Source organism: Pinus tabuliformis, chromosome 9 (assembly GCF_031772625.1).
Source record: "Pinus tabuliformis cultivar Carrire ecotype Pingquan chromosome 9, CPIR1, whole genome shotgun sequence".
NCBI lineage: Eukaryota > Viridiplantae > Streptophyta > Pinopsida > Pinales > Pinaceae > Pinus > Pinus tabuliformis.
In genome coordinates, this window is record NC_142307.1 from 1,259,066,879 (window position 1) to 1,259,094,071 (window position 27,193).

The following is a 27,193-nucleotide window of genomic DNA, read 5'->3' on the forward strand; positions in this document are numbered from 1 at the left end:
ATATATCTAATCCCACCTAGATATTTCTGCAATTGGTCTAATTGTCTCTTGAGCATAGCTACTTCTTTTTTTGGAAGTTGATTGAATCGTCCCGTATCTTGTTCTTTTTTTAAATCCTTGAACTTCTGAAGTCTCATCTCTGTAGTAGACCAAATAGTTAACATACCACCAAGCCATTTTCTATTTACATAATGACATCGAGCTTCTATAGCAGCTGATGCTACTAAATCAGTTGATTGTATGCATGTTTTACATAAGGGATTTGCTCATCTGACAAATTGGGATGTTTCCCACAATATCCTCGTAGCAAGTGAACCATTGTTTGGTTGATAACCTCTGTTTGTCCGTCGAGCTGTGGATGGAATTTTGTGCTCCTCTTTACTATGGTGTCCATCATCTTCCACGGCAACCCAAAATGGAGCTAATTGTACTGAAAGAAGAGCTGAAGATTTTGCTCAACAATAATCATCTTCTTACATGAAATTACGATACACATCTTACTAAACCTATCCACAATGACATACAAATAATCATGACCCTTTCTAGACAAAGGCAACCCTCCAACAAAGTCCATCGGGACACTTTCCCAAGGATGAGAAAGAACATGGAGTGGTGTGTATAGCCCTAATTTTCTATTAGTTGGTTTCCCTTTTGATACATATTTTGATACAATTTCTTCCATATGAGGCCAATAGCAAAACATATGCAAGTGAGACATAGTCTTTCATACACCAAAATGACCTGACATAAGAGAAATGTGAGCTTCTTGGATTACATGGACACTTTCATTGGTGGGAATAAATATTTTTCTAAGGTGGTACAATAGTTTTCCCCGCAAATGGTAATTTTCTAACTGTGATCATATTGTATCTTTGTAGACAGTTCTAGGCTGGGGAACTGTGCCAAAGCATCTAAGTAAGATTTTGATTTAATTTGATGAACAATGCATTAAACCTTTAAACAATTGTAATTTCTAAGTATTTCTGAGAAAACTAAAGGGTTTATTTTCATTCCTAATAGAATTAATATTTAAATTGATTTGAAAAGCAGAAACTAAGAAAACATATAATTGTTAAACTTTCGTATTGAACATCTAAATTATCATATATAGTAGATGCATGTAGAAACTTTCTACATCTAAACAATACATATTCAAGAGATGACATAAGACAACAATTAAAATATTTAGAGGAATTAACTAAGACAAATTGTTTAGTTAATTAATCTCTTTTAATAAGTATAACTTTGCAGGGGCTTTCAGCGAAACTGGAATTCAATCTAGCCTTGCCCAAACTTCTATGTACCTTGAACATGTGCAGAAATAAATATGAAAATCATAATTGAATAACAAGACGAACTCACAATGTATGAAAGGTAATGGATCAGATCTGAAAAACAATGGCTCAAAACGCTGAAAACCTAGACTCCTCACTCACCAAATCTCCTCCTCACAATGTGGAGGTGGAGTCTAAACCCTAGGGGGATTTTTCCTACCTAAAAGAGAAAAATCAAGTGGATCCAGACCTAAGGGGGACTAAACAACAAAGATGAAGTACCAAAACCAGTCTACATGCAACACTCTCAGTAAATCTTTAAAAAAATTGAAAATTTTACGAAAATTTTCCAAAACGCAGGTACTGACTTAGAATTTAGGAAAAAACAATTTTTGAGCCAAAAAATGTGCTCTCCAACTCACTTATGGGGCTGAAAAGTGCGCTCTATTCCTGGGACTCTCGGTCGGTAGGTGTAGTATACCTAGGGGGGATAATATGGGGTAAAAAGGGAGGTACCCAAGGAAATAATCTAATAATGGGATGGGCCATGGTAAAATAAGGTGGTTAACCCATATCATGTAAGGGACCACAAGTAGTTAGCAATAAGGTAATAAGCCCATGGTATTAGATAGATGGTATTGAGGGAACCATGGTACTGACCCATGGTATTGTATGTATGAGGCCTATATAGAAGCTAGAGACTCCCCATTGAGAGATGTCAAGGATTCTTGTATGAACATGCATACGGCTTATGGAGTGTTCTCCTTCCTTAAGGAGTGAATGTATGGTGTTGCCCTACCTTAAGGGTTTGATCAATAAAGAAGCATTTCTATATTCAGATCTTGTTATTCTTGGGTTTATTTCTATTATCATCTACTTTTGGATCAGATCTATAACAAGTGGTATATTTTTATTATCATATATTTTCAGATTAGATCTATAAAAAGTGGTATCAGATCTATAACAAGTGGAATCAAAGCACTTTCTTAGGCAAAGCAGAGAATTTTTATTTTTTTATTTTTTTTTTATTTTGCAGGAACTTTTCTGGAGCAGCGAGTTTGTAGATTAGATCTACATGTTTTGGTGCAACATCTAAAGAATCTAATTATATATCTGGGTTTCTTGCATAAAAATACCCAATTTGAAAAAAAAAATCAGCCAAATTGGAGTCCGGATGAGGGAGATATAACTGATTTAAAATTAGCTATGTTGCAGAATTTTTTCAGGGCGGTGCTTTTTCAGATCAGATCTGTACATTTTGGGGCAATATTTTTAGAATCTAATTGTAGATCTGAGTTTCTAGTGAAAAAATGCCCAATTAAAAAAAAAATTAACCGAATCAGAGTCTAGATGAGGGACATATCGCTGATTTAAAATCAGCTATTTTTTCATAAATTTTTGTGACGGCGGGACAGTTGCAACGCGAATCTGAAATTCCAATACCTAGATCAGGATACCTATCACATGGGCAGATGTAGAATGGTTTTTCCATTTCCGAAAACAGGTCATAATAGGGATTTTGAGCAATATTGACTAAATTGTGACAATTTCAAACTCTCACCAAGTAAGTGAATTTTTTTCAAAACCCTCTTCATGGCGGTTCTATGTTTTACACGAAAAGATAATTGTCCTACTATTGAAGAATACATAAAAGCAAAAAAGTCATTATGGGCAAATCATTGGAGATTTTTTGTCGTGGGTAGTTTTGAAGATGAGGCGGCCACATGGTGGGGATTACTTAACCAAAAGAAGTGTTCCAACCTGCCCGATCAAGAATTTGAAAAATTACTTTTAGACAAATGGTCTCATGCCAGAAAAAAAGATAATAAGAAACATGTGGAGTTATTTCCTACTGGTATCTCCTTATTATAGGTTCATGGATTGGTTCAGAAGGAGAAGATCATTGTGTCTATGAATCCTAGTTGCAAGCAGAATCTTATAAATGTCAATTTGGCAAAAAAAATTGCAAGTCCCAGCAAAATAAATGGAGCACACACAGGTTAATAATGAGGAGGTGCAAGTTTATAAAGATTTGAAGATTTATATGGACAAGTATGTATTGCATTCTAATTTTTATACTTCAGATATGGCTAATGTGGATGTTTTTTAAGATACCCTTGGATGGAATTGGTGGGTACTATCACTATTAATGTGCAGAAGAAATTCCTGAAGCTTTGGTATAAAAAGAAGAAAATTACATTACGGGTTATTTCCATTAATAAACAGGTAGTGTCCACGAAGGTTGAAGCAGAAGATGTTCTAGGGACTGACATATCAGATGATGAGCCATTGATGGTCGACAACCAAACACAAACGTCAAACCAGGTACCAGAAAACAGGTAGAGTCCAAGGAGGCTGAAGCAGAAAATGTTACATCAGATGAGGATTCAGTGGTTGAAGTAATATTGGAAGATAAGAAACAACAGCAGGCACCACAACATGTAACAGATATCAATCAGCCTACATTAGGTGGTAAATTAAAGAAAGATACATTGTTGGTTAAAACTTTAGCATATCACCATCCACATCACCCAGCAAGAAAACAACCAATAAGATGGCAACAAATTAGCTACAAGGACAACAGCCCCCTCATGGCATATAGAGAGGGGCGATGATCCACCTACTATACATCAACACAGAATAGCTACGAGGGTCAACTTCCATCTCAAGTGAGCAAGGCACCAGCTAGATCGAGATCTCACCTTTCTCTGGCATGGCTAGATGCACGAGCATGGTAACAGTGGACTACTTTTTTAAGTAGATCTTATTATTTGTGTTCTTCCCATGTTTCGGGGACAAAACATGCTAAGGGGGGTGGAATGTAGTATACCTAGGGGGATAATATGGGGTACAAAGGGAGGTACCCAAGGGAATAATGCAATAATGGGATGGGCCATAGTAATAAATAAGGTAGTTAACCCGTATCATGTAAGGGACCACAAATAGTTAGAAATAAGGTAATAAGCCCATGGTATTAGATAGATGGTATTGAGGGAACCATGCTAATGACCCATGGTATTGTATGTATGAGGCCTATATAGAGGCTAGAGACTCCCGTTGAGAGATGTCAGGGATTATTGTATGAACATGCATATGGCTTGTGGAGTGTTCTCCTTCCTTAAGGAGTGAAGGTATGGTGTTGCCCTCCCTTAAGGGTTTGATCAATAAAGAAGCATTTCTATATTCAGATCTTGTTATTCTTGGGTTTATTTCTATTATCATCTACTTTTGGATCAGATCTATAACAAGTGGTATAGTTGTATTATCATATATTTTCATATCAGATCTATAACAAGTGGTATCAGAGCTATAATAGTAGATCTCACATAGATTTTGTTGTCTCCTGCTCGGCTGGTACCTATGACCTACCAAAAATAACAGAAACCCAAAAAAATCCAAAATTTTGACAAAATAGGGTTTAATACTATAAATAGAAATTAATAGAAAAAATAGTTGAATAAAACCCTGAAATTTTATGAAACTTCAGTCACCCAAGAACATTGTTATTACACTAGTGGAGTCACCATTTGTTGGATGACAAATTTGTAACTAAAGACCCAATGGAGTCATCATTTGTTAGTGTGAAAATTCTTGGAAGGTGTAATAAAAATACTTCACTTAAGTCACTCGATGACAAGTGACCCTAACAACAAGTTGATGGTTGTTGTCGTCTTAGATCTGAAACACAAATAGAAAACCTACAGTCAAAGAAGATATAACCCAAAACAAAAAGAAACAATATGAAGTATCTAGTATAATAAACCAATTAGAAAGACAATTTTAAATGAATTAATCTTTTATTGACAACACCTAGTGAAGGAAATCTATAGATTGGTTTGTAAGTTCCCTTCCGTGAGATGGGTCCTTTGATATCCTTGATGCTTCAGAAAATTGATCTTCTCTCTCGACATGAAAAACCCCAAACAAAAGTGAAGAACTCAAAATGGGAGCTCAAGAAAAATGACAATAATGTTGACGATGATTGTGATCATGGTGAAGAAGGAATGAAAAAACCTCCTTATATAGCAAAGTATGGAGTTAATCTTGAAAATTGAGAATAATAAAATATTATTGACAAATTCAGATCTAACTACTTGGAATACTTTGTTATATTTATTGGAGAGAGGGAGAGTATTTAAAATGGCTAAATACCTTTATTTAAAAATAATTAACAAATAAAATGATTTATTAATTATTTTGTGGGAAACAAGAAATGTGTGAAATCAAAATAATTATTAAATAATGATTTAATAATTATTCTAATAACGGAGATAAGAGAATTCAAATAAATAATGATTTATTTAAATATTTCTAAGGGATTTAGTCCAATGTGACATGGAGTAATTATTAAATAATGATTTAATAATAATTCACAGAGAAAATTAAATAAATAATTATTTATCTAATTATTCTCATGGGCTTTTTTATTTAAATCATAAAATAATTTAATAAAAGTGGTTTACTAAATTATTTTCCACAATGAAAGTGATTTTACTATGGTAAAATTAAATCTACTAGTGTATTTCGATCCACCTAGTTAGAAAGATAGTGGCCTGGAGGAATTGCTTTGAAAAGGATAGTAGCCTAGAGGAACTGCTCTGAGATGGTTAAGGCCTGGGGGAATGGTTCTTTGAAGAAATCCGTTAGGAGAGACACAAGTAGAAGGAAAGAATCCTTGATGAGTAGTACCGTAAGGCTAGGTTGAGTTAGGAAGATCAGGTTGCAAAGGTGCAGACTACTGTGAAAGCATACCAGACTGTTTATGGGTGGCCTACGATGCTTCAAGCATGAAAACAATGGATGAGATAAGCTCAAAAGGGGTATTAGTGGACCATAGTAAGCACCAAGCAAAGTGAAATCTTTGTAGACTCTTGGAGAGACATTGGTGAAGGATGAGACATTTGTATTTTCATCCATGGAGGAAACATTGGATTAAAGTGAAGTTTGGGCTTTGGGTTCATAGTACGTCAATTGATCGACGATGATGATCTTTCCATTATGGGGAAAGCACATCTTATGGTGAACCACAGATGCGAAAACTGACATGGCATTAGTATAACTACAAGCCAAAAGGATGTGATAGTCTAGGGGAGCATCAATGACTTCAATGTCAATACACGCAGTCTTGCCAGCAACTGTGACTGGGAATTTGCGATATAATCCAAGGGGCTATGAAGGATGACCATCCCATGCCCGAAGAGTGATGGTGAGGGAGATAGGTCAGGGAAGCAAAGTTTCTTCCAAACAATGGCAGCCATCACACAGGTGGAGGCAATTTTGTCAATGATACACTACTTAACAATGTCATTTCTAATGGAGGCCGGTATTTTAAATGCAATGGATGAAGGTAGGGGAGGATTTTCCAACTTGTCAACATGAAAGATAGTCATTTGATCATCTTGAATATCCATTACACCCAAGGTAGATAGTAGATATTTCTATTGGGATGGGCATGTCTGGAGGACTTCTGGCATTGGCATGGCAGCAGGGGACTGCACCAAGTCGTCTACGATGCTATATGTATGGGCAGCTTTGGCAGAAGCAACATTTCAATGTAACTAACCTTTTGGGATCTTGTGAATAACCTCGACCTTAGGCTGAGGGATACGTAAGGTACCATTCAGTGGTGATAGAGGCTCGGTGGAAACTTTTGGTTGGGACTCAGTCACTGAATTAGCGGATGGCTTATCATATTAGCACGATTGAGTCTGAAGGTTGACTTGCTTGGTATTGATCTCATCATAATTCATCATAAGAATCTGTTAATCATGGTGAACCAGATGGTGGAGCTGATTGAGTTGCCTGAATGTTTGTAGGTTGGGTAGCTATATATCCTTGGTGAGGGAAAGGATTGGTGATAACTATCGGTTGAGATGAAACAGGAGTGGGAGGAGGAGTGGTGGCCTGCGATCCTCGAGAAGCTACTTAAGCTTCCCATACTTACCACATATGAGGTAAAAGAGAACACTCATGGGTATAATGACCATATAACCCACAACAGGCACAAGGTTTGTTCATACGAAGACCCTTGCCTTGCTTGGGTTGACCACCCTATTGTTAGGTTATGGGATTAAGTTGAAGACCTTAAGGGGAATTGGGTGGAGGACCCTAGTTGCCTTGATTACCTTGACATTGTTGCTTCCAATTACCCTTCCCCTTGTTCCTTTTCTTGGGGTTAGGGGGATTGGGTACACTCTATTGAGCATACTCTTGAACTTGTGGAGGAGGTGGACGTTGTGGCAAAGGGGGACAAGGCATGGGGGGTTGGGGCACTAGTGCCCAAGGGGCAGGAGAACTAGGTGGTTCATACTGATATAAGGAGATGGGGCAACATTGGGATAAACAGGCAATGCAAAAACTTGCCCGAGCATCTGTTGATGCAGATGGGGATATGTATATGGCATGTTGAGACCTGGATAAGGGTTGCCTAATGGAGGATTGGGGGAGGGATAATTGTAAGTGGAACTGGTCTCTCCCTGAGGTGGAGCATATGGTTGGGGGTGTGAAATGGTTCTAACTATGCCATTCATGGCATGAGATGACCTTGATGCATTAGCATCACAAGCCCAAGGTAGATCGGGGATGACAATGTAAACATAACCTGACTATGGAGTGCACATTCCTTAGACTGGGGGAAGTGTGGCATGATGTATTTAGCAATGGGGGCCAACAACGATCTAAGGAACAAATATATATAGACTTGGTCCTCAAATTTAGGAGCTCTATAGATTCTCCTCCTTCTATGCCATTCCCGAACATGGTCGGAAAGGCGGGTGGCAGAAGTTTGACGGAAAGAAGTCAAAATTTCAGTACTGGTATCATAATGGAGAGGTAGCTAGAAATAGGAAAGAAAATTTGTGGCAAGACTTGGTAAAGTGTAATGAGTGGCTCTGGTTTGATCGACATACCATTTAGCAACATTTCCAGTGAGTGCACATTGGAATAGACGAAAACAAATGGAGTCTTCAGTAATGGAATTTGATGAACAACACATGTTGAATGAGTGAACACGATTAGTGGGATCTTGTCCAAGATTACCTTCAAACTTTGGGATGTCTGAAGGGAGTTTAGTAGGCATAGTTGGCCATGTGGGATCATGGAGACGAGGATCATTGTTAAGCTAGATGAAATGTGGGAGACCTAAACCAACAATAAAAGGAATCAAGGGAGTAGGAGTGACCACATTGGTGGGGTTTCCATCGGTGGAAGCACCGTGATTGGTACCTGGGTTTCCACCTTGGTTTCCTACACCTGCGTTGGTGCTTAATATGGTGGTGATATGGGTTTGAGACAACATAGAATCAAAGGAGGAACTGGATGAATCAATAAAATTTGAATCAGAATGATGACTCGATGGAGGATTAGGAGGATGAACTCTAACTCGATGGGAGGAGTAATATGTCTGAATGGGAATTGAGGGTGAAGACCTCGAATTCAATGCGAAAAATGCATAGGAGGTGTTATCACCTAGATTGACCTCAGGCTAAATTGAGGCAATTCTAAGGTAACCACAAACCAAACTTACCCTGGTAGCTAGCCCTACTAGGTCGGGAGAGGGCTCTCTCCTTATGAATCTTAGTCAAGATGACTAGACCAGGAACAAGATTTTATGCTAGGTATAATAGCTCAAAAGGTTTTGATTGAATTTGTTGGTGTTTTTTCCAGATCATGAGGAGCTGGGAAATTTGGGTCTGGGAAACTAAGTCAAAATTGTAGAGGCTTCTATCAAGCAAGGTAGGTATGATCTTCAACACCTTAGGCTTGATGGGGTGAAATGATAGACTAGTGAGGAGCTAAGAAGGGCATGAGAAAGTCATGAATCCTTCCTAAACAATAGAGAAAACATGAAATATTAGTGTTTTCGCAAGGAAGAGCATTAAAACCTAATGTATTCCACCTATCTGACTTGAAAACAACCAATCAGAAGCAATTATATTAAAGAGGCATACATAAATAACATGAGAACATATTAACATAATAACGAACACATTCTAAAGGCCATACCATAGGGATCCCATAAATATAGCTGCAACTTTATTAGTTTCCTGCCAAAATTGCTACAAAATGATATGTGTTCAATACATGAGCATCCAGCTGAATCCAACCCTTGCTAATGACAAATAAAATACATGATATAGACTTTAAAAACACTCATCCTACCATCAGGGGTGCAAACCATGAGAAGAGGAGCTGTTTCAACCATTTCTAAACAAAGAACAAGAAACTAGGTAGTCAAATAGCTTGCCTCTAAAAGAGGGGAAACTGATTCATTACCCTCAAAACCACTTTTTATCTAATGAATCTACCATCTACTAGTGTTTGACTATTAAATTTACAAACCATGGCATTAATTACATCAATAAATTCACCTCTATGAGAGAGAAAACAAGAAAATAGTCGAAATTTAGCAAAACAGTCATCTTGAGTGAAAATGCCCTACGCGCAGCGCCACTGGTCCTACGCATAGCGCCACTTTGAGTCCACTTTTGGAGGCCTTCCCATCATCCAAATTAAGCCCAAGATAGCTTATTGGAAATTTCTTCAAGTCTAGTTTCTAGAATACCTAGAATTTCGAGATTTGGAGCCCATTTACCCCCTCAAAAACTAATTCTCCCAAGGCTGCTTCTGTGTGTCCAAAAACTGGCAGAAAGGTCAAATTTTGAGTGTTTTTGGACCTTCTGGCGGACTAAATCTGCTCCAAAAATTCTGAAAATTGCTAGGGTGCATGTCCTTGATGTCCTGAATCCAAAAATGCAACCCATTTTTCCATTGGGTGCCCCTAGAAAAAGGGTAGCACCAGTGGCGCTACGCTTTTGGGCAGATTTTCTGTGTTTTGAATTTCCAAAATTCCAAAATGACAAAATTTCCTCAAAAACTGCCCAAAATTGGTATGAGGCACCACCATCAACTGCTTTGGTTAGCCAAGGAGGCTTCAGCCAACATTTTTAATCTATCCTCTTCCTTTTTTCCCTCTAAAGCCCTCCTTAACCTAGCTTTCAACTTTCTGATCCTCAAGTTACAAATTTTATTACAGGTCATGTAATGGTATGCCATGTGTCTAAGAATTTTCTTGTCCCTGTTGGCCTTCTCAATGAGCCCTTATAGATGTAGGTTGAATATTTCAAGCCAAGTCTCCCTATCGTTTTCAATCTCCTGCTCAATAGGAGTCAATGTGACATGAGCCTCTTTGCCAATTTGCCTTTTTGCTTTGAGCACTTCCAGCTCCATGAGGACTTGTTTGTCACTCAACTGTTTGTTTTCCTATTCTAAGTATGTGATGACATACTTGGCTCTCTCTAGGTTGTCTGCCAAAGCTTGTATTTGAGCTTCCCTTTCCTGTATGATGATGTCTTTGATGGTTTCTTGATCTTGAGCCTCTAAATCAATAACCTCAGTGTCATGCTACTCGGGCTCATCATGTTCTTCCAACTCAAACTCCCTTTCTTGCTCATCATCCAAGTCATCCTCCTGTACCTTTTCCTTCCCTTTGTTCAGCTGCTCAACCTGTACCTGCTTTGTTGATGTAGAAGGCAAAGCCCCTTCCACACCCTATGGAGATAACATTTTCCTGTGAACTGATGAAGAAGGCAAGGTCCCTTCCACATCCTATGGAGCAAACACTTGCCAAGCAGCTACAAATAATTTCATTTTACCCCTATGATATGTCAAGAATACGGGAACCTCAACAGTTTTCATCTCTTTGTGTTCCTCTCTTATTTCCACATGAGTAGAAGGCCCACCTGTTTCTTGCACCATGGATGGAGGAATTTTGGGTTCCCTGAACATGTCATGAGCAATGAAAGTATCCCAAGGGATATTAAGAAGACTGAGATAGTGAAGAACAATAATCTTGATCAAGGAGTAATGATATATGATGTCCATCTACTGAGGATATGGCTTCTTCTACACAATGTAAGCCATCTTATCAATGTTTCTAAACAAAAAGTAGGGGAGGTTCAACATCTTCACCCTTGTAAAGTGCATGAGGAGCCTGATATGGTAAGTGTACAACCTGGAAAATCTGCCCTCACAAGTGAAATATTTGATGATAATCCTCATCAAGGGGACATACCTTTTCTCCAAAAATTTGAAGGGGAAAAGTCTCTTCACCTGACTTCTATACTGAGGCTTAATGTAAGGCTCATAATAATGCTCATCAAGGTCCTAAGCCTTATACCATTTCTCACCAATATCAGGGATTCTGGTGGCCTCTGAAATAATAGATGGTGACACTGTGAAAGTCACCCCAGCAAGAGTCACTTCATTGTTATGCAGGTTGGCTACAAAGAGTCTAGCCAATTCATGATGAAACTGAACTCTCTCCACTAATTCACAGAACTCATAACATCCAAGGTGTCTGAAACAAGAAACTGCTAATGGAGAGGCCTGTAGTTCTGCTAGATTGGTTGGCTCTTCTCTGGTAATTTTACCTCCCTTATGAGGCTTTCTCTGTTGCCTTCTCCTCTCAACTGAACTATCACTTGCTGTATCCTCCTCATCATAATCATAGTCACCTCTATTCATGTTTAACTAGTTTTCTTAGTTTGCACAATTTTAGACAATAAAAGGGAATGAATGGGATACTCTAGGGTTTGTAGGGATGAGTTTGAGTGAGCTTAGGTAGTTATGGACAAACCATGAGAGTGAGGGGAGGGTTTAGGGAATGAGTGATAGATGGTGAAATGTAGATGAGGGTGAAGGGAATGATGGGTAAGGGGTTTAGTTATGAAACTAGGCAATGGGAAAAACAAAATGATTAGGGTTTACAGTGGAAAATTAGGGTTTGATAATAGGAGTGGAGGAGATGTCCAAAATATCAAATGTGCAAGCTAAACATTAAGTGAAGAGAGAGCACTTACTTGTAAAAGGTGAATTTGGAGGAAATTTGACAAAAATATGAAGATTGGAGCGTTTTTATGGTTTGTTGCCCTACATGCAGTGCTCCTGCATAGATGCACAATGCGGGCTCCTACGTGTAGCGCCCATTCAAATTAACACTGTCAAAAACTTCCCTACGTGCAGTGCAACGCCCTACGCATAGTGCCTTCCTCCCTATATGCAACACCAGGCAAAAATCCTCCAAAAGTGTAACACCAGTTGCCTACGCGCAGTGCTGCCCCTATTTTGCTAAAAATCACTTTGAAATTGCTTCTTTCTTCTCTCCTTTGGTTCCTTTGACTTGAAAATGACATAATGAAATGAAAGTAGAAATAAAGGGGTTTTATATATATGGGCACCATTTTGATTTTTACTTTTTGAAAACCCACTTTTCCAATGTTCTTTGCTTTTGAAAACCCTGTTTTTAATGGTTGTTCTCTTTTGCTTTTGCAGGTGGATTAGCTCATGCTAACTTGATTTTTTGCAATGTTTGTAGCTAGTAAGTATGGTTCGATGCTTAGGAGCAGTTGGGAATCAATATTACATATAGGAACATGAAATTACATAAGAAATGATAATAAAAACGAAATACTCTGTTTTCACCTCAAAACATGTTTTGAGGTGAAAATTTCATTAAGCTTTAAAAATACTAACTTTTGACATTACATATACTATGCTTGAATTTATTTGGCATGTCCTTGCTAATATTTATTGGCATTTAGCCATCAAATTTGACTATGTGGAAACCCTAAAACCTAATGAGACCAAACCCTATGACCTCATGAAATAGAACTGCAGAATGAAAATGAACCATGATTAAAGGCTACAAATAAAAAGGATCAACAAGTATATTTCATGAGGGAAACTGAAGTGACCTCAACCATCAGTGGATCCATGACCTAATGAAGTGATGAAAAATTAACAGTATGGGACTCCTACTATGAAAATACAAAAGAGCAAATTTTGATCATTGATGGCAGTATGACAAGACTGACACTAACAGGAAGCACAATGATGTCAAGATAATAATGATATAAGAACTAAGGGGTGATTATAGGAATAAAAGAGCAACAAACAATAAGAAAACACCTAGTGCAGTGGTGCCAAGTCTAAAATAATGATTTTAATGATGTTACTCCAATACAAGAAAATACGTCCTTTCAAAAAAAAAATACATCTAGCCTGTATGTGATCTAAGTCTTCAAACAATACTAAATCACCTGTTTCAGATGGCCTTCCAAATAACTTCTTACTTGATGGAATCACATCCCCGCAAGAAGAGTTATCTAGAGAAAGGTAGGGTAGAGAAACAAATGCTTCCAACAGCCAATCCTATAAGGTGTTTTCCTAATATTGGTCAGTACAGTTACCTTTGTCCCACTGGGGTGGTCGATTCTTGAGATTCTTGGTAGTCAACCACTACATAAGATTCCCTACCATGTGTTGGGTATCCCTGAGGAGAACCACTCGCATGATGACCTAGCCTAACCCCCTCTAAATCGGGTTTTTGACACACTTCAACTTTGGACCATGGGATGGTGAAGGATTTTAATCTCCCTAATATGTCAACTTCTATGTCTCAATGAAAGTGATCGATGGGTGTTATTAGAAGCCTATCCCACTAATTCTACACCTACACTACAAAGATTTTCTAGCCTTGGTGCCCAAGTGGGCTTAATCTATGTGTGTTGATTTATTAAGGTGTAGTGTTTCAAGTCTTGGATTGGTGGTGTTAACCAAGCTCACGTTTTCATAGGGTGTGAGTGTTTGAAAGTAATGTGTCAAGTGGATGAGTTAATTAAGCTTGTTGCATGATGCCATGTGCTGTTGAAAGTAAAATGATGAAATATTTTAAATAAATATGAAAATGACAAAAAAAAATAAACAGCCAATCAAGCACAAAAAACCCCACCCATAAGGGTTACTAAAAAGCTAAGCAAGAGAAGGAAAACAAGCTACTCAAAGACACATAAAAAATCCCAAATGATATAATGTAAAGGGACTAAGGCCTAGAGGCACTAATTTGTTGTAAATGGTGCAGACAAACAACAAATTTCAGAGGTGAAAAATATTGCAAAGGATATGAATGAAGCTCTAAAACCTAGGATGCTTAAGGGGATCCTATGGGGGAAAAGGACAACCCAAACTCTAAATGGATAAAATGTGAAAGAAACCTATCCAAAAGAGTTGAAAACCAATGGATCAGACTCTAAGAATAATTGGCGGAAAATGTCAAAAACCCTAGACTCCTCACTCAACAAATATCTTCCTAACAATGTGGAGGTGTACTGCAAAACCTAGTGGGATTTTTGCTTCCACAAAGAGACAAATCAAGTGGATCAAGGCCTAAGGGAGATTGAAAATAGAGGTGAAGTACCAAAACCAATATGCAGATAGCACTCTTGGCAATTTTGGAAAAAAATTGAAAATTTTCTGGAACAATTTTGTAGTTTTTGGGCCAAATAGTGTGCTTGGGAATGCAAATCAGGGGCTTTTCTCCTCGAACTTTTGGTTGGTAGATCTCGCACAAATTTTTTTGTCTCTTGCTTGACTGGTACCTATGACTTACAGAAAGAACCAGAAAACCACCAGAATCTAAAAATTTAACAAAATAGGTTTTAATACTATAAATAGAAATTGAGAGGCTAAAAATAGTTGTAGAAAACCCTGAAATTTTCTAAAACTTTAGTCACCTAAGAGTGTTATTATAACACTAGTGGAGTGGCCATTTTTTGATGACAAATGTAACTAATGACCTAGTGGATTCGCCATTTGTTAGTGTGAAATTTCTTGGAAGGTGTACCAAAAACACTTCACTTAAGTCACTAGATGACAAGTAACCGTAACAACAAGTTGATGGTTGCTAGCAATTCAGATCTGTGACAAAAATGGAAACCCTACAAAAAAAGTATAGACGGGCCATAATAGAAGCAATAGTAAAAATATCCAATGCAATAACCCAAATGGAAAGACTTTAATTGAGTAAATCATTTATTAAAAACACTTGGTGAAGGATATCTATAGATGGGTTTATAAGTCCCCCTCCACAGGATGGGTCCTTTGATGTCCTTGATGCTTCATAAAATGATCTTCTCTTTCAATATGTGAAAAACCCAGACAAAAAGTGGAGCTCGAATGGGAGCTCAAAAGAAAAAAGATGATAATGGTGACGATGATTATGATCGTGGTGAAGAATGAATGAAAAACCATCCTATTTATAACAAAGTATTGAGTTAATCTAAAAAAAATGATAATAATAAAATAATATTAACCAAATCAAGATCTAAATGCTTGGATTACTTTATTATATTTATTGGATAGGGAAAAGACATTTAAAATGGTTAAATAGATTTATTTAGAAATAATTAACAAATAAAATGATTTATTAACTATTTCGCGAGAATTAAGAATGGTGTGAAGTTGAAATAATTATTAAATAGTGATTTAACAATTATTCCAATAACAAAAATAAGGAAAATTAAATAAATAGTGATTTATTTAATTATTGGTAAGGGATTTAGTCAAATCTAACAAGGAACACTTATTTAAATAATGATTTAATAATTATTCCTATAAAAAATTAAATAAATAATGATTTATCTAATTATTCTCATGGGTTTTTTATTTAAATCAGAAAATAATTTAATAAAAGTGGTTTACTAAATTATTTTCAAAACTAAAAGTGATTTTACTATGGTAAAATTAAATCTACATGGTGTATTTCGGTCCACCTAGTTAGAAATGGCTAGGTGATCATTTTTTGGTGATAACAGAGTAGGAAACTAGAAGTGTGTCAAGAAGGTTTGGTTAGGGAGGCAAAGTCACAATAGGAAGGTGATCATTTTTTGGTGATAATAGAGTAGGAAACTAGAAGTGTGTAAAGAAGGTTTGAGTTAGGGAGGCAAAGTCACAGTAGGGAGGTGATCATTTTTTGGTGATAACAGAGTAGGAAACTAGAAGTGTGTCAAGAAGTGTAGAAATTTTGAACAATAAACACTTATTCAACAGAGATTATCCCGATTATACACTATTGCGAAAAACATGCATAATACATAACCTCCTCTACGTTGATAATCAATTTACAGAAGCAGAAACAATAACATGCGCACATAGAAGCATCAATCACACATATCAACACGGTATTTTCCCGGGGAAAGCATCTCGCTAAAAACCCCAACTATCTGTATATTATATTGATTGAGAACATGTAACAATACATAGTAAAATACTCCTCACAAGTATCCAGCACTATCTCCACCTGTTACACACAATACAACTCAGATCTGATCTCCAAATCTCCTCCACTGCTTGCCTACCTCCACTGCACAATACCTGCTGAGAATGAATGAGAATGGCTGATCCAAACTCCTATTTACCTTGTGAAAATCACCCACAATGTAAATCACATGAGCACAAGCTATATTTCACTTGGTATTGACCCACACTATGCAGAGATCATTGGCATAACTCAATCCCATGCATGCACACAATCTCATGCACAACTGATAGCAATCTCAACCTCTAACACCTGTCTCCACTGAACTGTACATGCACTGAGTTAACTGATGTATTCTTCAGGTTCATTATGAGTTAATAATTATTGAATTAATTAATAACTAATTCACACAACTCATCACTTAGTCTTTTGATCAGTTAGACTAAATACAACTAGTTCAACTAAGTCAAACTGAAAACAACTCCATTAACTGCTCATCCAACTCCACAGAACTCAACCACATGAGTTCTAACTGATGTCATGCATGCAATAGCTCAACTGACTCACAAAGAAAGCATATTTCCTTCTGACAGCTGCATGTGCCACGTCTGTAGCTCAAACTGAAGTGCTCCAAGACTAAATATTATTATGAGACAATAATATTTGACTTTTCTATTTTTGACTAGCAGTCTAAAAATAGACTCTGATCACTCCTACTGTGATCACTCCTGCTGTGATCACTCCTGCTTTGATCACTCCTGCTGTGATCCAAAAATATACTTTGCGCTATAATTTTCTTGCGGGCCCACTTAGTGAAGGTGACTCCTTTCCACTAAGCTCCATCATCTTGTTGCATTCTCAACAAGCATTTTTTGTTGCACACTTTTCAACACTCCCTCTCAACAAGAAAGGCTTCCTCTCAAACCTAATCCTAAAACTCTAGAATGTTATGCATGCAACACATCTGCCTGGTCCACTTTGCTCCAACAACACTTGGAACAAAAACACTCCCAACTAACCACTCTGTTGGGCTAGGAACATACTCTGATGCTGAAGCTCTACCTGCTGCTGACAAGTGCTCCCTCTTTGACATCTGCGCTACTGCAACATCTCCATGCATCTCACACCATTGCATACCTCTCTATGCCTCCTAGCACTGTGCAAAACACTTGTGCCTCTCGCATTGCTGCAACCTGCATGCTATGCGCTATCCTAGGATTCCCTACACTGTCGCTCTCTCTGTCACTCCATCTGCATCTGTCTCTACCCAATCAGTCAGGTCTGCTACTCCACATCGGGGCTCCCATAGCAAGGTCTCATCCAAGAGGTTGGGTACCTCAAGGATCCTACCCCTCCTCCCTTGGACGATCAATCCACATCACCCCACCTCCTACCTGGAGGTATGGTTGCATGTGATCCCTCAGACCACCTGGCTCGAAGTTTCCCCCTACTGGAGGTCTCTGCATGAGTAGATGTCTCTACTCGATCTCCTCTCAGCTTCCCTTGTTGTGGCTGCTCCACAACCTCCAGAAGCTGCTGCACCAATCGTGGCTCCTCCACAATCATCTGAGACTTCTTTTGGCTCTGCATGTTGAGAGGTAATATACACTCCCTCTCAACCACCAAGTCTCCATCAGTTTCCTCGTTGATCAAGGCTTTGCATGCATCTTGAACCTCAAGAGCATACCAATTCTTGACCCGTGAACCAATCTGCTTCACCTGTCTAGTGATGATGTGTCTAAGGAAAACCTTTCCCTTACTGAAGACTACATCATAGCCTATGTCTTCCAGCATCGCGATCGACACCAAGTTTCTCTTCAGTCCTGGTACATACTTGACATTGGTCAAGGTAAGGCGAGCTCCATGCTCCCTCTGAAAAATAACCATGCTTACACCTGAGACACTATACTTCTCATCATTACCCATCACTATGAGTATCTGGAGATCTTTCTCCTCCAAAGTACTGAACAAACTTTTGTCACCGGTCATGTGGAAAGAAGCTCCACTATCAAGAAACCAACCACTTCCCACCATAGATGAAACCATGCATGCGAAGAGTGTGAAGTCCAACTCAAACTGTGAAGCAAGTGAGGCTGCCTCACCTTCAGATCCTTCCCCGAATCCCTTCTTGGACTTCTTCTTTGGGTAATTAGTAGCATAATGGCCCAAGTCATGACAACGAAATCATCTCACCTTCGACTTGTCAACCTTATTCCCATCATTGGAAGAACTGGATTCGAAAAGAGAACCCTTCACCTTCTCCTTCTTCACCTTACTCGCTAAGGAAAAGTTCTCCTCATCATGCATGTATGAAGAACTGTCTCTGGTGCGCTGTCTAATCTCCTCTTGCACAAGATCCGACCAAAGTCTCTCCCATGTTGGCAATTTCTCCCTTCCATTCGCCGAGTCCTAGTAGCTATGCCAACTCTTAGAAAGGCCAAGGAGTGCTAGACTAACCAAGTCCTCATCATCAACAGCCACCCCCACACTTCCCAGCTCATCCCGACACTGGGTGAACTTCGTGAGATACCTGGGCATACTGTCTCCATTCTCACACTTAATGTTTCTGAGTTTATCCTTGAGCGCCATTCCACCATCTCAAAACTCAACCGCTTCTGATCTAAAGTTCGTGAGAACAAAGTATTTCTTGTACAGAGATTGACTGTATGGGCATTCACCGGATATCTCACCTTCCAAAAGAAGGATGAATCCAGAGGCTACCTGGCCCGATTACAGACTCTTCCTGAAGAAATAGAATGTAAACACTTCTTGAATAGTAGATTTGATGATCAACAGCTCTGATACCATGTAGAAATTTTGAATAATAAACACTTATTCAACAAAGATTATCCCGATTATACACTATTGCAAAAAACATGCATAATACATAACCTCCTCTACGTTGATCATCAATTTACAGAAGCAGAAACAATAACATGCGCACATAGAAGCATCAATCACACATATCAACATAATATTTTCCTGGGGAAAGCATCTCACTAAAAACCCCAACTATCTGTATATTATATTGATTGAGAACATGTAACAATACATAGTACAATACTCCTCACAAGTATCCAACACTATCTCCACCTGTTACACACAATACAGCTCAGATCTGATCTCCAAATCTCCTCCGCTGCTTGCCTGCCTCCACTGCACAATACCTGCTGAGAATGAATGAGAATGGCTGATCCAAACTCCTATTTACCTTGTTAAGATCACCCACACTGTAAATCACGTGAGCACAAGCTATATTTCACTTGGTATTGGCCCACACTACTCAGAGATCATTGGCATAACTCAATTCCATGCATGTGCACAATCTCATGCACAACTGATAGCAATCTCAACCTCTAACACCTGTCTCCACTGAACTGTACATGCACTGAGTTAACTGATGTACTCTTCAGTTGCATTATGAGTTAATAATTAGTGAATTAATTAATAACTAATTCACACAACTCATCACTTAGTCTATTGATCAGTTAGACTAAATACAACTAGTTCAACTAAGTCAAACTGAACACAACTCCATTAATTTCTCATCCAACTCCACAGAACTCAACCACATGAGTTCTAACTGATGTCCTGCATGCAATAGTTCAACTGACTCACAAAGAAAGCATATTTCCTTCTGACATCTGCATGTGCCACATCTGTAGCTCAAACTGAAGTGCTCCAAGAGGATAAGATAAAGTTTATAGTCTAAATATTATTATGAGAAAATAATATTTGACTTTTCTAATTTTGACTAGAAGTCTAAAAATAGACTATGATCACTCCTACTGTGATCACTCTTGTTGTGATCCAAAAATATACTTTGCACCATAATTTTCCTGCGGGCCCACTTAGTGAAGGTGACTCCTTTCCACTAAGCTCCATCATCTTGTTGCATTCTCAACAAGCATTTCTTGTTGCACACTTTTCAACAAGAAGGTTTGACTTAGGGAGGCAAAGTCACAGTAGGATGAAGTATCTAACTCGATATACCACTTTGTGGCATCCCCATTTAACGTACATTGGACTAAGAGAAGTTTAATAGAATCATCCACCAAATAATTAGATGACTGCCATAAGTGAAAGGTGGTAATGTGAGTGGATGGATTCTCCCCAGGCTTCCCTTCAAACCTTAAAATATCCAACAACAATTTGGCAAGCATGGGTGGCCACCAAAGATCATGATGGATGGGGTCATTAGCCAATTTCACCAAGTCTGGTAAATCAAGAGAAGATAGGAATGAAATATGAAGTTGACTAAATGTATCAAGGGAAAATTTTAAGAACCACCATAAATTTATATGTATAATAAATGGGCGAATCCCCATGATACATAGGAAAAATGGGAGGTGATTTTATCACTAATATAATATGTATATATATATATATTTTTTTGGCGAATCTCTCACCAGATTATACTAACTTGTAAAGTCATGGTGAATATTTCACTAAATTATAAAATCTTGTAAGATCTTGGAAAATATTTCACTAAATAATAAAACATTGTGAAGTCTTGGAAAATGTTTTATTAAAGTATGAAACCATATATGATAATAATAAAACATATTCATTAAACTGTAATATACTAACATACATGTTTGGAAAAAAGAAACATAAGTTTCACTTCCTACAAACAATGTTGCAAGTTTTATTGGCCATGTTTTTCATGGTAGGAGAGATTAATCTTTTCCCTACCACTTTTATCAAGCTACCACTTTTGCCAAGCTATCAAATTTCTTTCTTATTCCATAGACTCCAACTGCGAGATAAAAAAAAAAAAAAAAAACACATCAAGTTTGTTTACCCCAACACACCAATAAGTAGCAAGCCCAAACTATATAATATAATGAACTAGTAGGTATCCCAAAGGTCTAAAGGGGATCTAATGGAAAGAAGTGACCGTTGTCAGAAGCCTTCCAATCAATATACAAATATATAAATGTAGATTTATTATTATTTTAATTGGAAATCTTCAATTAAATAATAAAATTTAATTACGTCTCTCCCAATCTAAATTTCTTATTAGCATAATTCACTACCTTCATGCCATTTTTAACAACGTTGTAACATGTGGATTAATTTCCCTTTTGGTGCACAATCTCCACCTTTTAGGACAATATGGTGCAGTGACCCAACCCCTACAGATCATTACGACAAACTAAGAATAGTAGAGAAGATGAAAGGTTGTACAAACCAGCATATTTTTCAAACAACTAATCCAAGATTTGTACCTTAACTTTTTCATGAAGATATCATATTGAAAATGTTTGAAAAATGGTGGGAAATCTGGGCAGCGACTATCTCTCTTCTGCAAGGGTGATGCAGAAAGAGTTAAGATTTCATTGTTTTGATTTTTTTTTTGTTAAATTAGAAAAACCAATATTAATGGAGATATCAGTATTTTTTTTACTAAATTTTGTGAAGTGACTAAATGTAGCTTTAACCATTCACCTTAAGATTTTTTTTAAAATATAATTTCCTGTCTATTTAATATCTTAATTATCATAAAAACCAACCTATATCTATCTTAACTCCACATCTACCACTCTTAGAGGGATGAAATCTATTTATCGCTACCAACACTTCGTAGACCCAGAATTAAGATGGATCTAAGCTAATAGAACTTCCCCTTTAAATAGTCTATGCTCACATGAATACCATGGTATTACCATGGTATACTCTTAGAGGGATGAAATCTATTTATCGCTACCAACACTTGGTAGACCCAGAATTAAGATGGATCTAAGCTAATAGAACTTCCCCTTTAAATAGTCTATGCTCACATGAATACCATGGTATTACCATGGGTCAATACCATGGGTTATCATAAATCTGGAGCTTAAAAACTATTATTAGTAATTTATAAAAATTAATAAAATTAATAATTGATTTTTTTTTTTTTTTTTAACCAAGTTAAAATGTTTAAGTGACATTAAATTACAAGATCCACTTTTACTCTTGATCTACCAAGCCCCGAGAGGGATCAAATATTTTTTTCACTCTATGTTAGTTTGCATATCACGATATTTGATCCAGAGTAAAGATGGATCTATGGTAGTTTAATTCCCCCTTTAAATAGGTTGAATTCCATGTGAATACCATGGGTTAATACCATGTGCCATCTTTATTTTTATTTATACTAATATTAGGGTTAATAATATGTTTTTGCATGGTATTAATAATAATTTGGCCGATGGTATTTGGCCCATAGGCTTCACCTAAATATAACATATTTTTTGAGCATTCGTAAATATAATGTGGCTTATGGATTAAATATAAAAAATGTTTTATTTATTTACCATACCTCTCATTTATTTATATTTTTATTAATTTATCATACCTATTTTATAAATATGGTTTTTGGCCCATAAGATTCAATTAAATAAAACCTCCTTTTTTAACCTTCTTAAATAGAAAGAGGGTTATGGACTATCTATAGAAAGAGGTTTTATTTATTTACCATACCTCTTTTATAAATATGGTATTTGGCCCATAGGATTCACTTAAATGAAACCTTGTTTTTGAGCCTTCTTAAATAGAAAGAGGGTTATGGACTAAATATAAAAAGAGGTTTTATTTATTTACCATACCTTTGGAGTAAGTATAAAAAGAGCTTTTATTTATTTACCATACCTCCACTGTATTTATATTTTTATTTATAACTATCATAAATACATTTCCTTGAAAATGAGGGCAAATGGAAGATTGTAACTCCTAATTTCAAGGGCTAAATTTACCTTTTTTACCCTCTCCCTTAAAATAAGGTGGGCTAACATCCATACCTAATTTTTTTATAAAATAAATTTGAGGTGATTTGTAACAATGTATTATGATACAAAATATTTGCCCAATAAAAATATAAAACCCCTTAATTTAGCCCAAGGGCGAAAAATCACCGCTAAAATTTTCCATGAATGTATCAAAGGCAGGAGAATCCCCCGACGAACCTTGCGATCCCCCCATGTAGGAGTAGAATGATGCATTTGGTGGTTAAAGAAAGGGTTCACACCAACATAAGACTATTGTGGGCTAGAATGACTGGAAAATGGATGTTTCCCTCTAGGCTATGTACCTCTAGAGAGAAAAGGACCCCCAAGAGCACAGTTGTTTATGGAGTTGTACTTAGGAGTAAAATAAGGACCACTCTACGCAATAGGATGAACATAAGGTGTTAGGTCCCTATACTACTAGTGTAACCCCTTATTGTTATTAGTACAACCCCGTTATTATATTTTTGTTCCCATGTAATCCCCATATTGTTATTATTGTGCCCCATAGAAGCCCACTATTGTTATTGTTGTGCCCTTACATTATTATTGTTATGTCGACTTTGATTATATTATGACCCCTTAGACTCCTATATATAGAAAGGAGGTCTTGTCATTTTTATCATCCAAGAATTGTTCATTTGTGTAATGTAAAGGAGGTTGCCCCCTCGAAGAGGCTTATTTTGAAGGCGTTTATCTATCTTTTCTATCTTTTTGTGAGTTGGTTTCATAAAATTTGGTATCAGAGCTTTGGGATTCTAGGGTTTCGCTGCTCCGAACAGGTCATCATGGAATTTGCGCTATAACTTTTGTCTACGACGTTTATAAGGCTAAAAGCAAAACCCATTTGAGACAAAATCATGCTGAATCTCGGGTCTGAATTTCAGATCTTGTCTCACTATATTTTCGGAGATCAGATGTGAAAAAGTTAGGGTTTTTTCAAGCTCTCAAATTCCATCTCAAATAGGTCATCATGGAATTTTCGCTATAATGGTGTTTCTATGAGGTATCAGACCCTGAAATTAAAATCCATGTGAGCTGAAAACTTGGTGAATATTGGGCCTGAATTTTAGATCTTGTTTCGCTATATTTTTGGAGATACAGTCTAAGACATTTAGGGTTTCTAGAGGCTCCCGAATTACTGCCCAAACAGGTGATCTAGGGAAAATCGTTATAACTATTTCTCTGAGCATCATATTGAAATTTAGTCAAAAGTTATAGAAATTGGATGGAATTTAGTTTTCTGTATATCTTTTTCAAATATGATAGTCTAAATAGTGACACACGGCACTTCATAAAATTTCTCTCTTTTGAAAAGATATATAATCATGTCATCTTGGGATATTGTGCATAACTCTTCTTGGAGAATCCAATTTTGATCAGACTGGTGATATTGGAAAGAGGATGCAAAGGGCTACTGTAGGTCATGATTTTAGAACTGGAAGATCTGAAATTACAGAGTTACAATCATTTCAAGATCGAGATCCTAAAATCAAGAAAGGGCGATATCATGAAGTTTGATGGCACGGGTCCAGTAAATTGGATACTACAGATGGAGTGATATTTTGATCTACATGAGGTGAAATTGTTATAAAAGGTTCGTATTGCATCTTCATATTTAGAACTGGATCAATTTTTATGGTATAAAGGGGTTTGTTCTCGTAAACAACTTGTTACATGGTCAATTTTCACGGAGGAAATGATATCACGTTATGAGGATACAAAGAAAAACACCTTTAGCCAATTGATAAATCTCAAAGAAAAGTGTTCAATGGCAAAGCACATTGAGGACTTTCAAAAACTGAAAATAAGGGAAAATGATATTCCAGAGAAATAGAGGATTAATGTCTCCATAGGGACTTTAAATGATAACCTTCAACATGAGGTTCATCTTTGGGAACCTAATTCATTGGAGAAGGCATTCAGGTTGGAAACAAAAGTGGAAAGAAAAATTATGGCAACAAGGAAGTCTACCCCTCACAAATATAAAGATGGAAGTGTTCTTTCTCCTAGCCTTCCACAACCTACAAGGTTGACACCACAACAATTGGAAGAAAAAAGAGCAAAAGGACTTTGTTGCAATTGTGATAACAAATACATTGAAGGTCATAAGTGTGCTGAGAAGAAAATATTTTACATTGATTATGAAGAGGAGTAAGAAATGATCAAGAAACATCAAAGAAGAGGATATACACCAGGAACCAACCTCAGAGAAAGAAGAAATGAATCCGACTATATATTGTAAAGCATTGGCAATAATTACCACTCCTCAAACTCTCAAGATAGAAGGACCTATCAAGAAGAAAAATGTTTAAGAAGTGAAAGATCACATCGAGCATCAAGAAATGAATCCGACCATATCTTGTAATGCGTTGGTAGAAATTACCACTCCTCAAAATCTCAAGATAGAAGGACATATCAAGAAGAAAAATCTTCAAGCAATGAAAGATCACATAAAGCATCAACAACAAGTTCTCCAACTTTTAAAGGATAACGCCACTTTGGTGCAGAATCGAATGAAACAACATGTAGATCAACATCACAGTGAAAGAAGTTTTGATGTAGGTGATTGGGTATTTTTACAGCTACATCCATACAAACGAATGTCCCTCAAGCAAGTTATTTATGAGAAGGAAATGTTGACAATACTACATGCACTTAAGAAATGGCGACCTTACCTAATGAGAAGACACTTCAAGGTAAAAACGGATCATGATAGTCTTAAATACTTTTTAGAACAAAGATTATCTTTAGAAGAACAGAAAAAATGGGTCACAAATATGTTGGATTATGACTTTGAAATCATCTACAAAAAAGGGAAGCAAAATGTTGTTGCAGATGCACTCTCAAGAAAGGATGAGGATGTGAAAGCATTGTATTGTGCTATTTCTATTATCCAACTAGATTGGATAAATGAAGCAAGGGATGAATGGAAGAATGATGAAGAAGTGTGAACACTCATTCAAAAGTTGCAAAAGGTCCCAGTTCAAATAATATTTCCAAAACTTGACGCGGAAGGAAAAATCATATTGGAACCTGAAGTAGTCATAGAAACAATAAATCGACAGCTATGACATCGATCAATTTCAGGGTATCTCATCAATTAGAAGAACTTACTTGCTAAATATTTGACATGGGAGGATGAGAATTTTATACAGAATCATCCATAACTACTCAAGCATTGAGGATAATGCTTTTTGAAGGAGAGGGGCATGTTAGGTCCCTATACTACTAGTGTAACCCCTTATTGTTATTAGTACAACACCCTTATTATATTTTTGTGCCCATGTAGTCCCCATATTGATATTATTGTGCCCCATAGAAGACCACTATTGTTATTGTTGTGCCCTTATATTATTATTGTTATGTTAGCTCTGATTATATTATGATCCCTTAGACTCTTATATATAGAAAGGAGGTCTTGTCATTTGTATCATCCAGGAATTGTTCATTTGTGTAATGTAAAGGAGGTTGCCCCCTCAAAGAGGCTTATTTTTAAGGTGTTTATCTATATTTTCTATCTTTTTGTGAGTTTTTCATAACATAAGGAGGATAAATTGTCTGAGAGAGGGAACTAGCAGCGGGGTTGTCCCCAAGTAAACTAGCACCTCTAGGAAAAGTACTGGAAGGTGGAACCCCTCAAAACAACAAACTATAGCAAGCTTGTGACATACTAGAAACAACATTTTCCCTAGGCTGACCATGAAAAACTGATGATCCCCCCCCCACATATTCCTAGAAGTAACCATGCCTAATTTAGGAAAATGAACTATTGGTTGAGCAACATTAGGTGAAAATACTCCTGATCCTACCAGGTGACTAGGATGAGGTGCCATGGCTGACATAGGAGATGGTGTGGGCATGGAAACATTCAAGAAACTTGTAGGAGATATAGATGATACTGGTTGAATTCCCCAAGAAGAAGTGAGAGGTGTGGATGGAGGAGTAGGTATAGCCATGGAGGCGATAATGATGACATGGAAAATGACATTGTCAATGTAGAAGGTAAGGAGGTCTCAAACTCTTCCATAGGATAGATAACTGACAAAGGTACATAA